This window comes from Bombina bombina, chromosome 2 (assembly GCF_027579735.1).
Source record: "Bombina bombina isolate aBomBom1 chromosome 2, aBomBom1.pri, whole genome shotgun sequence".
Taxonomy (NCBI): Eukaryota; Metazoa; Chordata; class Amphibia; order Anura; family Bombinatoridae; genus Bombina; species Bombina bombina.
Window position 1 is genome coordinate 1,440,333,364 of NC_069500.1, and position 20,325 is coordinate 1,440,353,688.

The 20,325-nt window shown below is 42.9% G+C and overlaps 1 protein-coding gene across 1 annotated transcript in view; it reads left to right on the forward strand.

Annotated features, from left to right (window-relative positions):
* Nucleotides 1-20,325, forward strand: part of LOC128650448 (glycosyltransferase family 92 protein F13G3.3-like) — a 201,871-nt gene that overhangs the window by 142,935 nt on the left and 38,611 nt on the right. The gene's annotated exons all lie outside the window — the stretch shown is intronic.

Below are 20,325 nucleotides of genomic sequence, written 5' to 3' on the forward strand. Positions count from 1 at the left end.
CCCAGTCCTCTGACTCTAGCGGATGGGCCTGAGTATAGGGCCATTACCGCCGTGATAAAAGCAGGAGGGAATCCAAAAGAGCGCAGAACCTCGATCATGTATTCCCACCGGACCCTGTCAAATGCTTTCTCAGCATCTAACGACAGGGTAACCAGTGGGATCTTAAGTGCGGCTGTCTCAGAAAAGATATTCAACAGACGCCTGGTATTGTCTGAGCCTTGGCGTCCCGGGGTAAATCCCACCTGATCCTGGTGGATCAGACCCGGAAGGATTTTATTTAGCCTTGAGGCTAGAATTTTTGCGTATAGCTTTACATCTCCATTGATGAGAGATATTGGGCGGTAGCTCTCACAGAGCTCGGGGCTCTTCCCAGGTTTGGGTATAGTTATGATTGATGCCTCTAAGAATTCCCGGGGGAAGCTACCAGCATCCATGGCCTCACCAAACACACGAGTAAGAAGAGGACATAGTGGGGTAACAAATTTTTTATAAAACATGGCATCGAAGCCGTCCGGCCCTGGAGATTTATGTGCCTTAAGACTCTTAATCGTCTTCTCAATCTCCTCCACTGTGATAGGGACAGTGAGAAGATCCCTCATATCATCTGGAACCTGCGGCAGTTGAAGTTTGTCTAGGAACTTGGGGATAGCGTGTGCCGGCCCATAGTGGGAACAGGGGTCAGCAGATATCTGGTATAAACCACTGTAGTAGTCTGCAAAGACATCTCCTATATCACTAGGAGAATAAATTTTTCTGCTATCTCTTTTGATATAAGCTATCTTGTTTAGTAAGGTTTTCTGTTGGAGTTTGTGGGCCAGGAGTCGGTCCGCCCTATCCCCTTTGTGGTAGTATCTCTGTTTCAGAAGATAAAGTCCCCTCTGAACTCTCTCTAGTTCACAAGTTTCGATCTGCTTTTTGAGAGTCTGGACCCTCCTGACCAGGGAGTCTGTTCTAGCTCCTCTAAGCTGAGTCCTAGAGATAGAGTAGTCATGATATAGTTGGGCTAAGCTGGCTCCTTTGTGTCGTCTAATCTCTGAGGACTTCTGCATGAAGAGCCCGCAGAGGTAGGCCTTAAGCGTCGCCCACAGGGTCAGCGCAGATGTAGATCCCGTGTCATTTATGCTCAGAAACCCCTCTATTTCCCGTATCCAAAGTGGGACTTGAGGGTCCGCGAGGAGGTGTTCTGGTAGACGCCAAGAGTGTCCACCCTCCCTAGAGTGAGAGAAAGTGATATCTACAACTACTGCATCGTGATCTGACCATACACAAGGTACGATCCTGGCCGCCGCAACCGTCTGCAGTGTCCATGAGTGACAAAAAAAATAATCGAGCCGAGAAAAAGACCGAGAGGGGGACGAATAACAGGTGTAGTCGTCGACATCAGGGTGTAGGGCCCTCCAGACATCGTGATATGAGTGTTGTGAGACAACATTCCTAAAGAGGTGAGAGTAATGTTCCTCTCCTCGGTGTGGAGGTCCCTTTCTTTGTGACTTTCTATCCCTGCGCGGGTCCCACACTAGATTACAGTCACCACCTATAATAACATGGCCCTGTTTAAGTCGGCCTACCTTACCTAGCAGGTTGCCGAGGAAGCGAGTCTGGTTGACATTGGGGGAATACAGAGCGACTAGCGTGACCAGATTGTTATCCAATCGGCAGACACATATTATATAACGGCCAGAAGGGTCCGTTTCAAGGTAGATGGGCTCGTAGGAGACATGTCTACCAATTAGGACAGTAACTCCCCTGGCTTTTTTGTGGAACGCTGAGGACAAGCGAACCGGGAAATCTCTGGGGTGGAACATGGCGGCCCGAGACTCCGTCCAGTGGGTCTCCTGTATGTACACAATGTCGAGACGTTGGGTTTTCAAAAATTTGAGGAGTAAACTTCTCTTTGTGGGGGAATTCAGGCCTCTAACGTTCAGCGTGCCCACTTTCATTGTGAAGGGAAAAAAAAAAAAAGGGGGGGGGGGGAGAAGGGGGTGCAAGGCAAAGACTATGGGAGCTAAGGGAGGGTACACACTAGATTCCACCAGGTTCTCCGGGCTGGGCAGCAGCTACTACACTCTGCCAAATAGGGAGTGCGGAGGATAGAATAAATAATCCCTAACCGCACCGAGAATACAACCCCTGTGGGGGGGGGGGGGAGAGGTAGTGAAGGAGGAGAGAACTTGGAGGCTCCCCTCCACCACCGGTGTGCGTTATATTATCACTAATCATCCTACATAGGAACCTGTGGCCAGGTAACCTTAAGGGCGAAGTGGAGAAGGGACAATGGGAAAATGCAATGGAGAAGGAGGGGGGAGGGAAGGTGGCAGAGAGTCTAGGCAGATTAGGAGAGAGCAATGCACCTATGTTATATTTCGGACCATAGGTAGTTGGAAGGGGTGGAGAGTCTAAAGGTTGCTGAAGGCCTGTGTCAGGGGTCAGGTAGCTCATGTAGGTCTTAAAGAAAGGGTAGGTACAAGCATGTATATAGACAGCTGCCATTGTAACACATGATTTGTAATATCACCGAGAGGTAAAAGGTAATGAATAGGCCCGAGATGGGCACAGAGTAAGAGTACCTAGAAGGGACAAGTGAGGTGGAGCGGATTCTGATGATAAGGTTGGGGGGAGATCAGGGAGCAAAAAGGTGGGTGAGAGGAGGTAGGGTGCGATGAAGCAATACCTAGAGGGAAACAGATGATGTAATAAATCAGAATACACCTGAAAAACAATATGTTCCCAACTCTTGACAATACCCATATGGCAGATCTCCTCCCCAGCACTTCCCACCAGGGAAATCCTCCCTTAAGTCCAGGGGGAATGATGATGGACTGAGCAAACAACACTGGTAAAGAAACAGGGAGGTTGGACAGAGAGAGGTTAAAAAAGAGAACCAAAGGGGCAGAGCAGTGGGAGGGGAGAGGGAGTAGGGTTAGGGAGATAGGAGAGAGCAGAAGGAGAGGGGAGGGATAGGCGGATGGCAGGGGGCTATCAACAATCCAGGGGAGAAGGGAGAAATGGGGGGGAGGAGGTAATATGATTGTGGGAGAGATATTGGAGCTGGGAAAGGTAGTGTGAAGAGCGGGGTACAGGGAGAAGGGGAGAGCGGAGGGGAAGATGATAGAGATGAGGAGAGATGGAAGGAGAAAACATAATCATCAAAAGCACCATTCTGTAAAACATTAACCTGAAATCATCGGTGGAGCATTATACAAGACTAACAGTGCAAGTTAAACTCATAGAGACTTTAAATACAATCTGTTCTCGGCTTTTAACATTGCCCATAAAACATATCTCTTCCTCGGCACCCCCCACTAGGGTAGTCCTCTCTCAAGTCCAGAGGAAGCGATAATGGGTTGAACAACAACACTGGCAAGAATGGGAGAGTTGAGCGGAGAAAGGCTGAGGGGAAGGGAGGAGGGGAAGGGGAGAGAGAAAAGGAGGAGCGAGCAGAGGGAAAGGGAGGGGATAGGCGGATGGCGGGGGCCATCAACAGTCCAGGGGAGGAGGGAGAGATGGGGGAGAGGAGGCAATATGATAGTGAGGAAGATATTGGAGCTGGGGAGGGTAGTGAGAGGAGCAGGGTACAGGGAGAAGGGGAGAGATGGGGGAAGATGATAGAGATGAAGAGAGATGGAAGGAGAAAACATAACCATCAAAAGCACCTTTATGTAAAACATTAACCTGAAATCGCCGGTGGAGCATTATACAAGACTAACAGTGCAAGTTAAACTCATATAGACTTTAAATACAAACTGTTCTCGGCATTTAACATTGCCCATATAACATATCTCTTCCCCAGCACCCCCCACTAGGGCAGTCCTCTCTCAAGTCTAGAGGAAGCGATAGTGGGTTGGACAAACAACATTGGCAAAAATGGGAGAGTTGAGCGGAGAAAGGCTCAGGCGAAGGGAGGAGGGGAAAGGGGAGAGAGGAAAGAAGGAGTGAGGCAGCAGGATTAGGGAGATGGGAAGAGTAGAGGGGAAGGGAGTGGGTGTATGCGGTTGGTAGGGGGTATCAACATTCCAGGTGGGAAGGGAGGAATGTTAGGGGAAAGAGGGAATAGGGTAGTAGGAAAGGTGATAGAGTCGGGAGGGTAGTGGGAGGAGCAGGGTATGGGGAGAGGGGAGGGTAGAGGGAAAGATGATAGAGATGAGGAGAGTCGGGAGGAGACAACATAGTCATCAGAGGCACCACTATGTAAAACATTAATTTGGCATCATAGGTGAGACATCGTATAAAACAAACATTGCGAATTTAACTCATATTAACAGCAAACATTTTAACTTGAACTAGATGATCTTTCACATGTACGTTGCCAGTTCCCTGGCTACCTCCAGGTCTCGGTAGTAATAACAGTCCTCATGGAGAAATGGTCTATTAAAGGCGTTCCATATCTCAGTCTTCTGGAGGTGTGGGAACAAAATAAGCAGGACTCAAGCAACTTGTGGTTGGGGAAAGGAAAAAAGGAAACATGGAGCAAGGAGTAATATACAAGAGGGTCAGTCAGTTGTACATTACCAGTTCTTCAGCACCGCTATGGTGCCAGGAGATGTCACAAGCCTTTTGGAGGTTGGGCAATAATAGGGAATCTACACAACACCCCCAGAGGGGCAGGTAGGTAATCATGAGGCCACTGCAGGTGGTGTAGGGAGTTATGGGTCATCGACCAGGATCTTGTCGAGGTGCCTCTTGTCTGTCCGGGTTCCAGGCTTGGGCCCCCACTCTCAGCAGGGGCCCTGCTCTCTGTGGTCGGGGAGGATCTTCATTTCCATTTACAGATGGTAAGTTCCAGACTCTCAGCAGGTCCTGCGCCTGACGTGGAGTAAGAGCAGTGTGCTGGGCACCATCTTTGGTGATGATTAATTTAGTAGGAAATCCCCATCTGTATCGAATTTGGTGGGCCCTCAGAGCTCTAGTGGTTTCGTTGAAACTTCTTCTTTGTTGAAGCGTGAATGAGGACAGATCAGGATATAGTGAGATGTCTTTAAATTGGTCCGGGAGTTGGGGTTGTCTTAAGGTGACTTTCAAGAGTCTATCTTTGAAGGAGAAATAATGTAACCTGGCTATGGTATCTCTGGGTTTATCCATAGGGAGGTTTTGCGGCCTAGCAGCCCTGTGGATTCTGTCGATTCTCGCATCTTGTTCCCCTGATGGTCCTATGATAGATCTAAATAGTGCTTGGGCAAATTTTTCTAGTTCCTGAGGACCCACAGACTCTGGGATTCCCCAGATTCTAATGTTGTTCCGTCTGGAACGGTCTTCTAGGTCTGCTAATTTCGCCTCCAAGGAGGACACCTGATCTGCCAAATTTTGTGTATAGCTGACCCAGTTTGTATGGTCCACTAACAGGTCTTCCTGTTTGCGTTCTATTATGTCCGTTCGTTCATTAACTGTGACAATGTCCTTTCTGAGGTCATCGAAGGACCTCTCCAGTTTGTCAAATCTTTTCGTGAATGACTGAGTCTGCTGATCCAGTAATAGTTTCATGGAATCCATGGTGATCATTTCAGCATGCCTGTGGGAGGGTGGTGAGCTCCTCACACTAGCCCTCCCCTCTGATAGAGGAGGCGAGACAGATCTATCATCATCCGAGATGTCCGGCAGTGGGTCCCTGATAGGCTGAAAATGGTCCCGGACTGTATGCTTTGAAGGGTGCAGTCCTTTTGACTTCCTCTTGGCTTGCTGTGACATTGTATACCAGAGACTGTAGCAGATAGTGGGTGATGTGTTAAGAGGCGTTTGCAGGGAAAGGGTCTCGGGAGGGAAACCTGGTAGGTTCAGCTGGTTTACACCGGCAGGGAGGGGCGTCAAAGGGTTTAGCACATCATGGCTATGTTGCGTATGTCAGGTAGTAAGGAGAAGTACCTTTTACAAAGCTGCTTCAGCGGTTGACTGCAGGGCAAGCAGGCAGCAGTGCAGAGGTCAGATGGCTCCTGGGAGCAGCGAACCTTGGCAGAGCGTGTCTCTCCTCAGGGGAAAAAATGCCTCCACTGGGCACAGCCGGGAAAGGGATGTAGGTTATGACCCGCCCTGGGAAGCAGAGCGGGAAAGGAGGAGGAGAGACACTATAGAGCTGTGTCAATCTGGGATGTAGATAGGGATCTTGGCTTTTAAATTGTGGCAAGTCAGGAAGTTCAGAGTGATGTGGGATGTAGCAGTGATTCCCTGAGCCCACGAGCTGTTGTGGGTATAGACAGAAAACTCCTATTTCTGGGTGGAGGGGGTGGCCACTGGGAGTGGTGCAGGTGTGATAGATAGGGCTTCAATATCTGCAGTTATTTTAATGGGGAAACATACTGTAGATTGCAGGTAGTTGCACAAAGCACACAGAAATATTCCTGACTTAAGGTAAGAGATGGATGGCTTTCAAAGCTGTCAGTGTGCTGCTGCCACTCAGGCTTATATCAAAAGTTGAGGTGGAGGAGCCTGAGAGAGAAAAGGCCTGCCCTGCTACTCTTTGTAGATCCCTCAGTGTTAGTGAATAGATGACTCCAGATATAGTGATTAGGTGTGGTATCTGGGGCAGCAGGAGTTAAGTTTGGGTTCAGGGCGTCCACTGGTAATGAATGCAGCCAGGGTTATAGTGGGGTTCAACACTGAGGCTGTACTTCAGTCGCTGCAAAAGCTAGGGTGGCAGCAGAGCCGAGTCCCGTGAGCCCACCCCCAATGCCTGCAAGTAGGGATCTGTGTAGGTCTCTGAAACTGTGACCGGTGTTATGGCTGCGGTAAACTTAAGCAGATTAGGCTGGTGAGTAAGGCTGATTTATAAGCAGGTTATTATGGGCTCAGAGCTCAGGAGTCACGTGGGTGAGCGTTCCGGAGCGGAGCCCCGACCCTCCTGAACACAATGCGCTAGAGTCAATTACCCCTCCTGGTCTCCTCTACTCCCCCACAGTGTCCACCAACCTGCCCAGCAGTGTCCCAGCAGAAGAGCCTCCGCAAGTGTCTCAAATCACGGCACCGCTATCACTCCACAGGTTGAGCTGCCACTGTCTTCCCCGCCGCCGCCTGATGACGTCACTCCAGAATGGCGGTCTTCGCGCCTTTTAACTTCTGAGTCCCCACGGATGTACAGGTAATGTGGGTACTATGTCCATTCACCACCAATTATGCTTGGGATCCGGGTGCTGTCCTCAGCGATCGGAGCACCCCTGAAGAGATGAGCTAGTCCGTGTGGTGAGGCAGCTTTTCAGGGCGGTAAATTACTCCTCCAGGAGCCTCCAACAGGGGTTACTAGCAAGCGCCCCTCGTTACAGTCAGTAAAGGTCCCACAAACAGCTATTGGCAAGCTAGTCTTATCAGCTCATTAAGACTTAGGGTAAATGAGAAAAAAAAATAAGAAAAAAAAAAGGCTTTTAAATCTAAAGTTTACTATAGCAATGCAGGAGCTCAATGGATTCACGTCTGCTCTGGTCTTGCCACGCAGCTTTTTACCGACAAAACTCTAAATCTAGCGGTATGTTTCTAATAACATTATATTTCCTATAACATTATATTTCTTATAACATTTTATTTCGTATAACATTATATTTCCTATAACATTATATTTCCTATAACATTATATTTACTTTAACATTATATTTCCTATAACATTATATTTCTTATAACATTATATTTCCTATAACATTATATTTCCTATAACATTATATTTCCTATAACATTATATTTCCTATAACATTATATTTCTTATAACATTATATTTCCTATAACATTATATTTCCTATAACATTATATTTCCTATAACATTATATTTCCTATAACTTTATATTTCCTATAATATTATATTTCTTATAACATTATATTTCCTATAACATTATATTTACTATAACATTATATTTACTTTAACATTATATTTCCTATAACATTATATTTCTTATAACATTATATTTCCTATAACATTATATTTCCTATAACATTATATTTACTTTAACATTATATTTCCTATAACATTATATTTCTTATAACATTATATTTCCTATAACATTATATTTCCTATAACATTATATTTACTATAACATTATATTTCCTATAACATTATATTTCTTATAACATTATATTTCCTATAACATTATATTTCTTATAACATTATATTTCCTATAACATTATATTTCTTATAACATTATATTTCCTATAACATTATATTTCCTATAACATTATATTTCCTATAACATTATATTTACTATAACATTATATTTCCTATAACATTATATTTCTTATAACATTATATTTCCTATAACATTATATTTCTTATAACATTATATTTCCTATAACATTTAGTGATGTCGCGAACATAAAAATTTGGGTTCGCGAACAGCGAACGCAAACCTCCTCAAAAGTTCACGAACCGGCGAACCGGCCGAACCGCCATAGACTTCAATGGGCAGGCAAATTTTAAAACCCACAGGGACTCTTTCTGGCCACAATAGTGATTTAAAAGTTGTTTCAAGGGGACTAACACCTGGACTGTGGCATGCCGGAGGGGGATCCATGGCAAAACTCACATGGAAAATTACATAGTTGATGCAGAGTCTGGTTTTAATCCATAAAGGGCATAAATCACCTAACATTCCTAAATTGTTTGGAATAACGTGCTTTAAAACATCAGGTATGATGTTGTATCGATCAGGTAGTGTAAGGGTTACGCCCACTTCACAGTGACAGACCATACTCCCGCAGCGGGTACAACATCATCATCATCACACTGTACGTCCATGTGTGTAATGCTGCCTGACTGAGACATATCCCTGTTATCTACATCCTCTGGCAATAATGGTTGCGCATCACTCATTTCTTCCAATTGATGTGTAAATAACTCCTCTGACAGATCAAGTGAAACGGCTGTGGTGCTAGTGTTGGTGTTGGCGGCAGGCGGGCGAGTGGTAACTTCAGAGGTGCCCGAAGCTAAGCTGGAGGAGGATGGTGCGTCAAGGTTCCGAGCGGAAGCTGTAGAAGATTGGGTGTCCTGTGTTAGCCAGTCAACTATGTCCTCAGAACTTTTCGAGTTCAGGGTATGTGGCCTATGAACACTGGGCATTATTCTAGGGCCAAAGGGAATCACAGCACCACGACCACGACGGCCCCTGCGGGGTGGCCTGCCTCTTCCTGTCATTTTTTTTTCCATTAGTAGTACTATGCATGCAAGCAAGCTACTGTGACAACAGATATGAGTGGCACTGTGCACTGGCAGAAGTTGGCAGAGTAGACGCTGTAGGCCTGACACACACGCTTGCAGACAACTAACTGCTATTCAATCTATTACAGTCAAAATTGTATTTTTTTTTAATGTACACTACTGTTACACCACATATGAGTTGCACTGGTGTGACACTGTGCCCTGGCAGGCCCTGAAAAATCTGTTACACATCTACATACAACCACCAAAAAATAACCATGATAAATAGTTTCTAAATTTTGTCCTGAGTTTAGAAATACCCAATGTTAACATTTTCTTTGCTTTTTTTGCAAGTTATAGGGAAATAAATACAAGTATCACTTTGCTATTTCAAAACCACTTTTTTTCAAAATGAGCGCTAGTTACATTGGAACCCTGATATCTGTCAGGAATACCTGAATATCCCTTGACATGTATATATTTTTTTTTTAGAAGACATCCCAAAGTATTGATCTAAGCCCATTTTGGTATATTTCATGCCACCATTTCACCGCCAAATGCGATCAAATAAAAAAAAATTGTTCACTTTTTCACAAACTTTAGGTTTCTCACAGAAATTATTTACAAACAACTTATGCAATTATGGCATAAATGGTTGTAAATGCTTCTCTGGGATCCCCTTTGTTCAGAAATAGCAGACTTATATGGCTTTGGCATTGCTTTTTGGTAATTAGAAGGCTGCTAAATGCCACTGCGCACCACCCGTGTTTTATGCCCAGCAGTGAAGGGGTTAATTAGGGAGCATGTAGGCAGCTTGTAGAGTTAATTTTAGCTTAAGTGTAGTGTAGTAGACAACCCAAAGTATTGATATAGGCCCATTTTGGTATATTTCATGCCACCATTTCACCGCAAAATGCGATCAAATTAAAAAAAACTTTACATTTTTCACAATTTTAGGTTTCTCACTGAAATCATTTACAAACAGCTTGTGCAATTATGGCACAAATGGTTGTAAATGCTTCTCTGGGATCCCCTTTGTTCAGAAATAGCAGACATATATGACTTTGGCATTGCTTTCTGATTATTAGAAGGCCGCTAAATGCTGCTGTGCATCACACGTGTTTTATGGTTAGCAGTGAAGGGGTTAATTAGGTAGTTTGTAGGGAGCTTGCAGCGTTAATTTTAGCTTTAGTGTAGAGATCAGCCTCCCACCTGACACATCAGACCCCTGATCCCTCCCAAACAGCTCCCTTCCCTCCCCCACCCCACAATTGTCCCCGCCATCTTAAGTACTGGCAGAAAGTCTGCCAGTACTAATATAAAAGGTTTTTAAAAACAATTTTTAATTTTGTTTAGCATATTTACATATGCAATGGTGTAGCATCCCCCCCTTAGCCCCCAACCTCCCTGATCCCCCCCAAAACAGTTCTCTAACCCTCCCCATCTGCCTTATTGGCGGCCATCTTGGGTACTGGCAGCTGTCTGCTATTATTTCACAGTCAAAAAAGTGTTGTTGTTTTTTAAATGTACACTACTGTTACACCAGATATGAGTGGTGGCACTGGGCAAGTGGGCACAGTATACGCTGTGATTAATAAATCTCCCTATTGGTACCAATCATATATCTAAACTAATAATGATGCTAGTATAAAAAAGAAATTATATATAAACAATCTAAAACAACTTTAAAATGTAATCCTGTGTTTAAAAGTTATAACAGTCAGTAATGCTAACAATCTGATTCTAAGCTTATACTTAGTAATCCTCTCCTGTTAACTCTTAAGTCTATGCAAACAGGGTTTCAAATTGTTACCACAGTAAGCCAGCAGGTGACAGTGAAAATAAAAACTCCAGTTGTCCGTTTGGAAAACTATTTGCAAAATACCTTTTCAATATATTGATTCCACAAAAGGCACTTCTATTCAAAACAGTTTCAAAACCGAAACTGGTTTCACAGCGAAATCCGCTGCCAATGCTCGTCAGTTTAGGGAAGACGCCAAACACATAATCCCGTGTCGGTTCCTTGGACACGCCCACAAGTGCGGGAAATGACGTCAGCGGTTTGGTTCCTGACTCCCTTGGCAGCGTCCTTAGTAACGTCCTTGCTCGTGTATCCTCAGTGTATCATCCGTGTATTGGTAACGCGTTTCAGCTCCTTGGAGCCTTTGTCAAACCATACCGGATGGTACTGTTAGGATCCTTTTATACCTCTGGAATCAATACTAATTTAGTCTGTTATCAATTAAGACATTATACATGTTGTTAGCGCTGGCTACAGAATATCCATTACTTTTTCGATTTCATACTTTTTGTACATAATATATTGTTTGTATAAAAACAGCTTTCCACATAAAACATTATGTATTTAAAAGAAAAAAGAAAGAAAAAGAATAAAGGCCATAGGATTAAAATTTTGAAAAGTGCATAATTTTGAATGAATTAATAATTAGTAAAATTAATAAAATGAAAGGAACTTGTTTGTTTAAGAAAAAAAAATATACGGGTGTTTCTATCTCAAAAGTTAATTATAATAGATATATTTAAAATCATATTAGAAACATATTACTATTCATAATGGAACTAAAAACAGTTGAAATCATAATTATAACTGTTTATATTTTAGATATTTAGTCAATATCTATTTATAAGGAAAGCGTGTTCGTAAGGGGATACAAATGTAGGGAATTTTAAATATATATTCAAGGCATTTAATTAGTTTAAAAAAGCAATTTTATAAAAAAAATAAGCTATTGTTAAAAAACTAGATGATTTTTTATTTATTTAGAAAAAAATTATTAAAAAAATTATTTAAAAAATTATTATTTAAAAAAGCTCCCTAGTTCAATTTCTAGATTAAGACCCTGAGGGTGTAGTGCGTCCAGATTAAAAATCCATTTACTCTCTAACTGCAAAAGTTTATTATGTGTATCCCCTCCTCTTGTTTGTTTGGGCAGTTTGGCTACCCCCATATATTGGAAACATTTTAAATTTCCTCCATTACATTGTTTAAAAATGTTTAGGGACCGGTAGATCTTTATTTCTTTCTTTATCCATATTTTTGATTGATAGGATGTGTTCTCTAATTCTTTCCCGTAGGGGTCTTTCCGACTCTCCTACGTAGTGTTGGCCACATTTACATTGGATTACATACACCGTATTATTATCTGTACACCTTATACAATCATGGATTTTAAATTCCTTTTTATTTATATTGGAAATAACTGTTTTTCTTTTTTGTGAGTGTCTGCAAGATTTGCAGATAAAGCAAGGAAAAAAGCCTTTTATTTTGTTTCCTTTTAGGTCCCTATCGTTATTACGTTTTTTCTTTATAGTGGTGGGGGCCAACCTATTTTTCAGGTTGTTTGCTCTTCTATAAACAAAATGGGGTCTTTCATTAATTAGAGGTCCTAATATTTTGTCTTGCTTCAAAACATGCCAGTGTTTATTCATAATTTTTTCTGTTATTTTATGATTGGCATTATATTCTGTGACAAATGGTACTTTGATTGTGTTGATTTGGACAGCATCTGGTTCTTTTTGTTTCTTTATTAGTAGGGATCTTCTATCTATTTTTTCTATATCTTATATATATCTTGAGTTAGATAATCATCCTTCTTATTGCAATTTATTCTAACCCTCATCATCTGACCCTTAGGGATATTATTTTTCCATAAACAGTGGTGACAGCTGGTTGAATGTATGAAGTTGTTGCTGTCAACCGGTTTAAAATATGTTCTTGTATTCAGTTTTCCCTGCTCTACATACATTTGTAAGTCTAGAAAATTTAAATATTCCTTACTCATTTCTTTAGTGAATCTGATGTTATGGTTATTATTATTCATATTATTAAAGAAATTCTCTAAAGATTCTGATGTCCCTCTCCAAATAATAATTACATCATCTATGTATCTTTTAAAGAGGACTAGGCTCGCACCCAGTTCTTGGGTAGCTATAAATTGTTGTTCCCATAGACCCATGAAAAGATTCACGTAACTGGGTGCGAACCTAGTTCCCATAGCAGTCCCACATATTTGTAAATAATATGAATCATCAAATTGAAAATAGTTATGGTTCAAAATAAAGTCTATGCTATCCAAAATAAATTCTCTTTGTTCCTTTTTAATTGTGGAGTCATTGCTTAAGAAATACTTAACCGCCTCTAAACCTTTTGAGTTTTCAATTATTGTATAGAGTGATGTTACATCGCAACTTACTAGCCACATTTCATCTGTCCATGTTACATCTTCTAAAAGTTTTATTACTTCTGTTGAATCTTTTAAATATGAATCAAGAGATACTACATACTTTTGTAGATATCTATCCACATATTGTGATAGGTTGGCAGTAACTGAATCTATGCCTGATATTATTGGCCTGCCCGGTGGGTCCGTAAGGGACTTGTGTATCTTAGGTAAGATGTAGAAAACAGGGATTCTTGGTGTTTTTTTTATAAAGGAAATCATATTCTCTTTCGTTTATGATTTCAAAAGTTTTATATTTATTTAATAGTGATTTTAATTCCCAAGTATAAAACGTAGTGGGGTTAATTTTACTCTTTTTATAGGTATTTGCATCTTTGAGTAAGTTATCACAGATTCTCATGTAGTGTATTTTATCTAAAATAACAATCCCGCCCCCCTTATCTGCACTTTTAAAAATTATTTCGTTATTATTTTCTAATTCTCTAATCAAATTTTCTTGTTTCTTTGACAAATTATATTTAACATTATTTATTTTCTTTTCCGGTATATTTTTTATATCATTTATAATTAATTTTTCAAAGGTCTCTAGTATTGGCCCCTTTTCATGTTTGGGGTAGAATGAGGATTTATTCTTTAAACCGGAATGTATAAACCATTGGTGTTAGGAATAATTTTTATAGGTTGTTGTACTTCCCTCTCTAAAGCATTTTTTGCAAAATATCTCTTCAATGTTAGAGATCTGATAAATTTATTTGCGTCTATGTATGTATTAAATTTATAAATTTTTGCAGTTATAATTATGATTTCAACTGTTTTTAGGTCCATTATGAATAGTAATATGTTTCTAATATGATTTTAAATATATCTATTATAATTAACTTTTGAGATAGAAACACCCGTATATTTATTTTTCTTAAACAAACAAGTTCCTTTAATTTTATTAATTTTACTAATTATTAATTCATTCAAAATTATGCACTTTTCGAAATTTTAATCCTATGGCCTTTATTCTTTTTCTTTCTTTTTTCTTTTAAATACATAGGCCTAGATTTGGAGTTTTGCGGCCAAAGGGGTGCGTTAGCTACGCGTGCTTTTTTCTGGCCGCACCTTTTAAACAACGCTGGTATTTAGAGTTCACAGAAGGGCTGTGTTAGGCTCCAAAAAAGGAGCGTATAGCATATTTTTTTTTTTAAAAAACTTTATTTATTCAAAGAGCATACATCAAGTCCAGTCCATCTGGCACATAAATAAATCAATATTACAAATTAACAATGATACCATGCAGACAACAATATATTTTCAAAAGTACAATACTTGTAGTGAGAACATATTATTTTTGGAAAAATGCAATGAACTGAACCCACATACGCCCTCTTTTTCCTTTTTCCATTCTATCCTCTCCACTATTACCTTCCCTTCCACTTTCTATCTTCTACCCGGGGTGTCGCTAAAATTTTTCGCCTAAGTGCTTACTGAGTATACTGGAACCTAGGACCTGATCACTGGGTATATGCATCAAAATCCAACTGCCACTCGCCTCTCAACTGAGCCTCAAGAATGTAGTTGGTATTGCGGATTGGGTATAGCACTTGCATCTGCTGTTTCTGTTCTAATGTATGCAGGTAAACTTCCCATTTAGTCATAAATCGTTTTGTGCGTTTTTGCGCATCTCCCAAGGTGTCTGCCTGTTCATAAAGCATTTGTTGGTGTACCTCTCTTTTCAGTTGATTTAATGTGGGCGCCTCCTGTTTTAGCCAGTTTCTAAACACTGCCTTTCTTGCCTGTAAGATCACCATGTGTGTAAATTGTATGTTTGTCTTATTTAGATTTCGACAGTTTAGAAATACTACAGATTCCATCGTTAGCGAAGGAAGCTGAATGTTAATGGCTCGTAACCAATATTGAGTCATCCCCCAAAACTTTGTTAACCTCGGGCAAGCCCAGATCATGTGTGTTAAGTCTGCATTGGGTTGAGCACATTTCGGACAGACCCCAGAGGATCCTGTCTCCCAGGTTTTGTACAACCTGGGTGTGATATAGGCCATCTCTAAAAGTTTAGTGTGTGAGGGGGGCGGAGCTAACTGCCATCAAGAGCAGATGTGCAGAAGGGAAGCTCTCGTCATTTTGGGTACAAAAGTGCATTTTCAGCATATTAACTGCCTATATTTTGGGGCAATTTTACTGGACATCCTTCTAAGGTAGTAACCCTTCACTGATAAACTAAGAAAAGGGAGTTTTGCAACTACTTTTTGACCCCGGACGCCTGTAAAGACTTGGCTGCCACTTGGCTGTCACTCGGCCTCTCTGTAGGGCCCTGCAAGTGCTCCGGAGGGTCGGGGATCCGCTCCGGAGCAGAAGATCACTGCCTCTCTATAAGTTAAGAGGTTGGTTTGCCTCCTGCATATTCGTCTGGGGACTTTGTTCCCACACCCTCTAACCCCACTCCGCCTGAGTCCCACCTCCCCGCTGAAGCATCGCATATGGCCACATAGCCTGCCATCCCGAGTGGCCACAGTACCCAGCACAATCTCAAGCAAGCGGGCTCCTACCTTCTTTCCTGGCGATCCCGGGACCTCACGCACCTCTAACACTTTTGGCGCGAAGTTCGGCCATCTTGCTGGAGGCCCTCCTAACACGGAGCGGTGCGGCCTTGTTTTGTGAGAGGAGGAAGTCCGGTGAGCTCTGCCGCCTGCGGCTTCTGCCTGATTGAAGCCTGCTGAACAAGCTGAAGCTGCCTCTCGATTTCTCTCCGACTGCTGAGGCACATGAACCATGACCTACACATCCGAAGCGCAGGCCTCCACATCCGGCCTGAGGTGGGGTAAGATAAGGAGGGCAAGTCTGACACACTGAGGGGACACACTGTTTGGGGTTTATTTGTGTGGGCCACCTACATATTTGGTCTCCCCCCATTATCTCTGAAGCCTCATAATTTCAGGACAGATATAACACTGGGAATCCGGAAGGCCTTTTCATATATCTGCTAGGCCCATATAATCTGCCACTATTTCATGCTGGCATCTCTGGGTAGCCTCCTTTACACAAGCATCTAGCCTGAGGAGAAAATAGAACTAGCCTTAACATATCTCAGTACACATCCCAGCACTGCTAACCTTGAAATACACCGGACTATAGCCTATTTGTGTCCCAGAGACTGCCACAGCTACTACCCCCATCTGCCCACAGGTCTAAGTGGATGATAGAAATAAGTTGGGCTCTCAATTTTCTTGGGGTTTGGAAGCACCCACTATAAGACAGAACTGGACCTTATCATATACCAGGAGCCCCGTCTGATCCCCTCAGTGGTCTTTAATCATACAGGTTCATCAATAACCTTTTCTGCAGGTTTACTCCATTACAAATTAGCCTTAAACACCTCAATTCCATGCTCTGAGTAACAACTTAGGATACTAGGTGCTTTACCCTCTGTTTTCTATTTAGCTGCTGCGTCAGCCAAATGTTCTCTGTTGCAAACAGAGTGAGTGCATTTATTTTTACTGTGTTGCTACTGGTGTGTGTTGCTCTTTGGTTTATGAGTACTGATCATATGGGATAGTCACACTGATTACCTTTGCCTTTTCTAGACACCAAGATACCTCTCAGGATTGGTATAACACACTGACTACCTCTCAGGTTTACCTATCACGCCAACACAGCATACCCCTGGCTAACACACCTAAGCCAGCCTAGACCTAGAACACTCTCCTTTATTGCACAGCCACATAGAACTTACCTCTTTAACCTTCTATATACTGACACACACTCATCACGCACACTTAGGCTACACCATACTGCACTTTCATTAACACAGAACGTAGCTTGCCTCATCCTTCACCCACGTGGCTTAAAAGAAACACTAGAATATTTGCTGAGGTCCACTCTGACCATTATTGTATTGCATTGTATTGGTTTTCATTTAACAGGTGAACCCCAACTGGCCCCCCCTTTCCGGCCCTGCTTGTCTGGGCTGGTCACTTCCCTCTCCCCTTTTCCCTTCCGTAAGGTCGTACCCCCTATTCCCGGGCCAGAAGGGGACTTACCACAATTTTATCCATAACTTTTGGAGTGAATTTGCCCTTGACCTGTGTCTGGGGGGTCTCGCTGGCCCTCGCCCCCCGGTGGCGGCCTATCCTTTTTTACAAACTAGACCTGTGGTCATTTAATCCTTAGCAGGGTGGCCGTCATGGAGGGGTAGGGGTCGGGGAGGCCGTCTGGGCCCCTCTCTGTGTACTGCATAATGTGATTACTTGCTCATGCTCTTATTTTTGTAACCCCCTGTGAATCTAACCTCTGGTGCCACCACCGCTCTACCTGTCCTGTGTCCGCCTTTGTCTCATTGACTCTCTTTTTGCCACAAATTCAAAATGCCTCATACGATCAGACGAACCACTAAAACACCTGGATCAGTGAAAAAAACGGTGATAGACCACTTCTCCCTACCACGCAAGGAGCTGGAAGATGACTCCAATGACGGCCTGAGTGGGTCAGAGCCTCTAGGTGATGGTTCCCAACATGATGCCCTGTTAAACCCCAGGTCTCAGCACTTCATTACTGAGGATACCCTTCAGAAGATGCTCGCTAACCAAACCCGCTCCATCACCAAAGAAATTCAAAAAAATCATGCTGAGCTCAAAAAAGATATTTCGGAAATAGGTGAAAGGGTGGACTCCCTGGAAAGGCGGCAAGATGATATCGTTACGGATCAATCAAACCTTTTGGCCTACTCTGAATCTTTGGCTGACCAGCTGAGTCAGCTTGAGTTTAAGCTGGCGGATGTCGAGGATCGGGCCCGCAGAAATAATATAAGATTTCGGGGTATACCGGAGGACATTACACCAACAGATCTGCAAGGTTTTCTCCAAGAGCTCTTCGGTAGCCTGTTGGGTCCTATGGAGGGCCTAACTACCACTATTGAAAGAGTGCACAGAGCTCTACGCCCCAGGTCCGTCTCACAAGAAAAGCCAAGAGACGTTATAGCCTGTTTTCACAGTTTCCTCTTTAAAGACAAGCTGATGCAGGCCGCCTCCCGTAAGCCTCAGTTGCCGGAAAAGTTTCAAACCATCCAGCTTCTTCCCGATTTGTCGGCTCACACCCTACAATTCAGAAGGCAGTACCAACCAGTCACACTGGCTCTCAGAAATGCTGGCATCCGTTACAGATGGGGATATCCGTCTAAGTTGTTGATTACAAGGGACAATCAAACCCACATAATTTCTTCACTAGCACAGGGCACTGTATTGCTGGAACAGTGGGGTCTTACCAAAGGGGACACGACGGAACCTATTCCCATCAAGGCAAAATTGAGGGCTACTGCCCCAGAATGGACCGCTAAGGATCAGCGCTCCAAAAGGCAAAAAACACAGCAGGCACAGGACTCCCGGGGTCCCCAAGATCCCTCCTCCTGAATGCAGGGCACCATTGGTCAACAACAACTTTAATCTGTCATCATGTTCTAACATAGGGTCCATTCTTTATGGATGGCCCTACAGCGACAGCGGTACTTAGCTTGTACTGGACTCTTAGCGGCCCATGTCGGGTCTAAAGTTACAGTCAATATTATTATTTTTTCCTTCTTGTAATTTGTGTGCATATTTGCATTACCAGGGTTTATACATGCTTTCTAATACTTTATGTGGTCAACCCAGCACAGGTCATTCATCTCTAAATGAATAGGCATAGTATTACCTCCACCCTTTAGATAGCACAAGTACCGTTTTTTCCTCAACATGTTATGACTGATTTTCTATTTACCTAATCTGGATGCTTCGTACCTTACTCAGGTTTGTTGTTGTTGTACGTACATATCCATTACTGTTTTCACAGGTTTAATATATGTTTATAGATTTATTTGTTTCCTTCCCTTGTGCACAGTGAGGGGCCGATAGTCTCGGCTCTCTCCCTGTACCTATTCCTAGCTCCCCCCCCACATAGGTAGACCAACGCCAGGGTTCCACTTAGGTGAACTATTTTCACCTCATTTCCTATTACAACACCTCAGAACTGACTTCCTGTCCTAATTTCCCCCTCTAACCCCCTTTCTTCGATTTCCATCCTATCCCCTGTCCCCAGGCCACGGTAGTGAGATGGCGCACTCTTTAAAGGTGCTCACACATAATGTCAGGGGGCTTAACTCCCCCTTTAAAAGGAGTCTTTTGTCTCGTGAACTTAGATTCCACAATCCTGACGTAGTCTTCCTGCAGGAGACTCACTGGCAGTCGGGCGCCCCTCAATATTTTCACTCTCGTTCCTATAAAGTCCTGGAACACTCACCCTTCTCCAAAAAAGCTAGAGGGACGGCCATCCTGCTTCACAACAGGATCGCCTACGAGCAAATTTATGCACTTACTGATCCCCAAGCCAGATATACAATTCTGGTTTGTAAACTGGATCATGTTCTTCATACATTGGTCTCCATTTATCTTCCCAACTCCCGTCAGCCTGCATCTCTCCGTACTATTTTGCAGACACTTGATACGATTAGGCAAGGGAGGGTTTTGATCGCGGGAGACTTCAACATGACATGGGAGCCAACTCTCGACCGCAAACAGCTTCAAGCGGGCAGTAAACATTCGCAAGAGACATATGTCTCTGCCCAATTTAGGGCAGTAATGTCGCAATATGGATACTTCGACATTTGGAGAAGTCTACATCCTAACGATAGGGACTTTACTCATTTCTCTATCCCCCACAAAACTTACTCCCGACTGGACTATATCTTCTGTCAGGCTGGGTCTTTGGACTCAGTCTCCTGCTCCAGTATCCCACTCTGTTCCTGGTCGGACCATGACCTTGTAACGGCAGATCTATTCCCCTCAGATAAAGCACCTAGTAAATCCAATTGGTGCCTTCCTAGACACATTTTGGCCGATATTCCGTTCAGGGAGGAATTAAGACGGGACCTGACTGAACTGTTAGTTTGTAATGACAACGGCCAGACCTCAGACGATATTCTCTGGGGCGCGATAAAAGCAACTATCAGGGGCCTTATCATTCGCAAACAAGGAGCACTGAGAAAGCGAG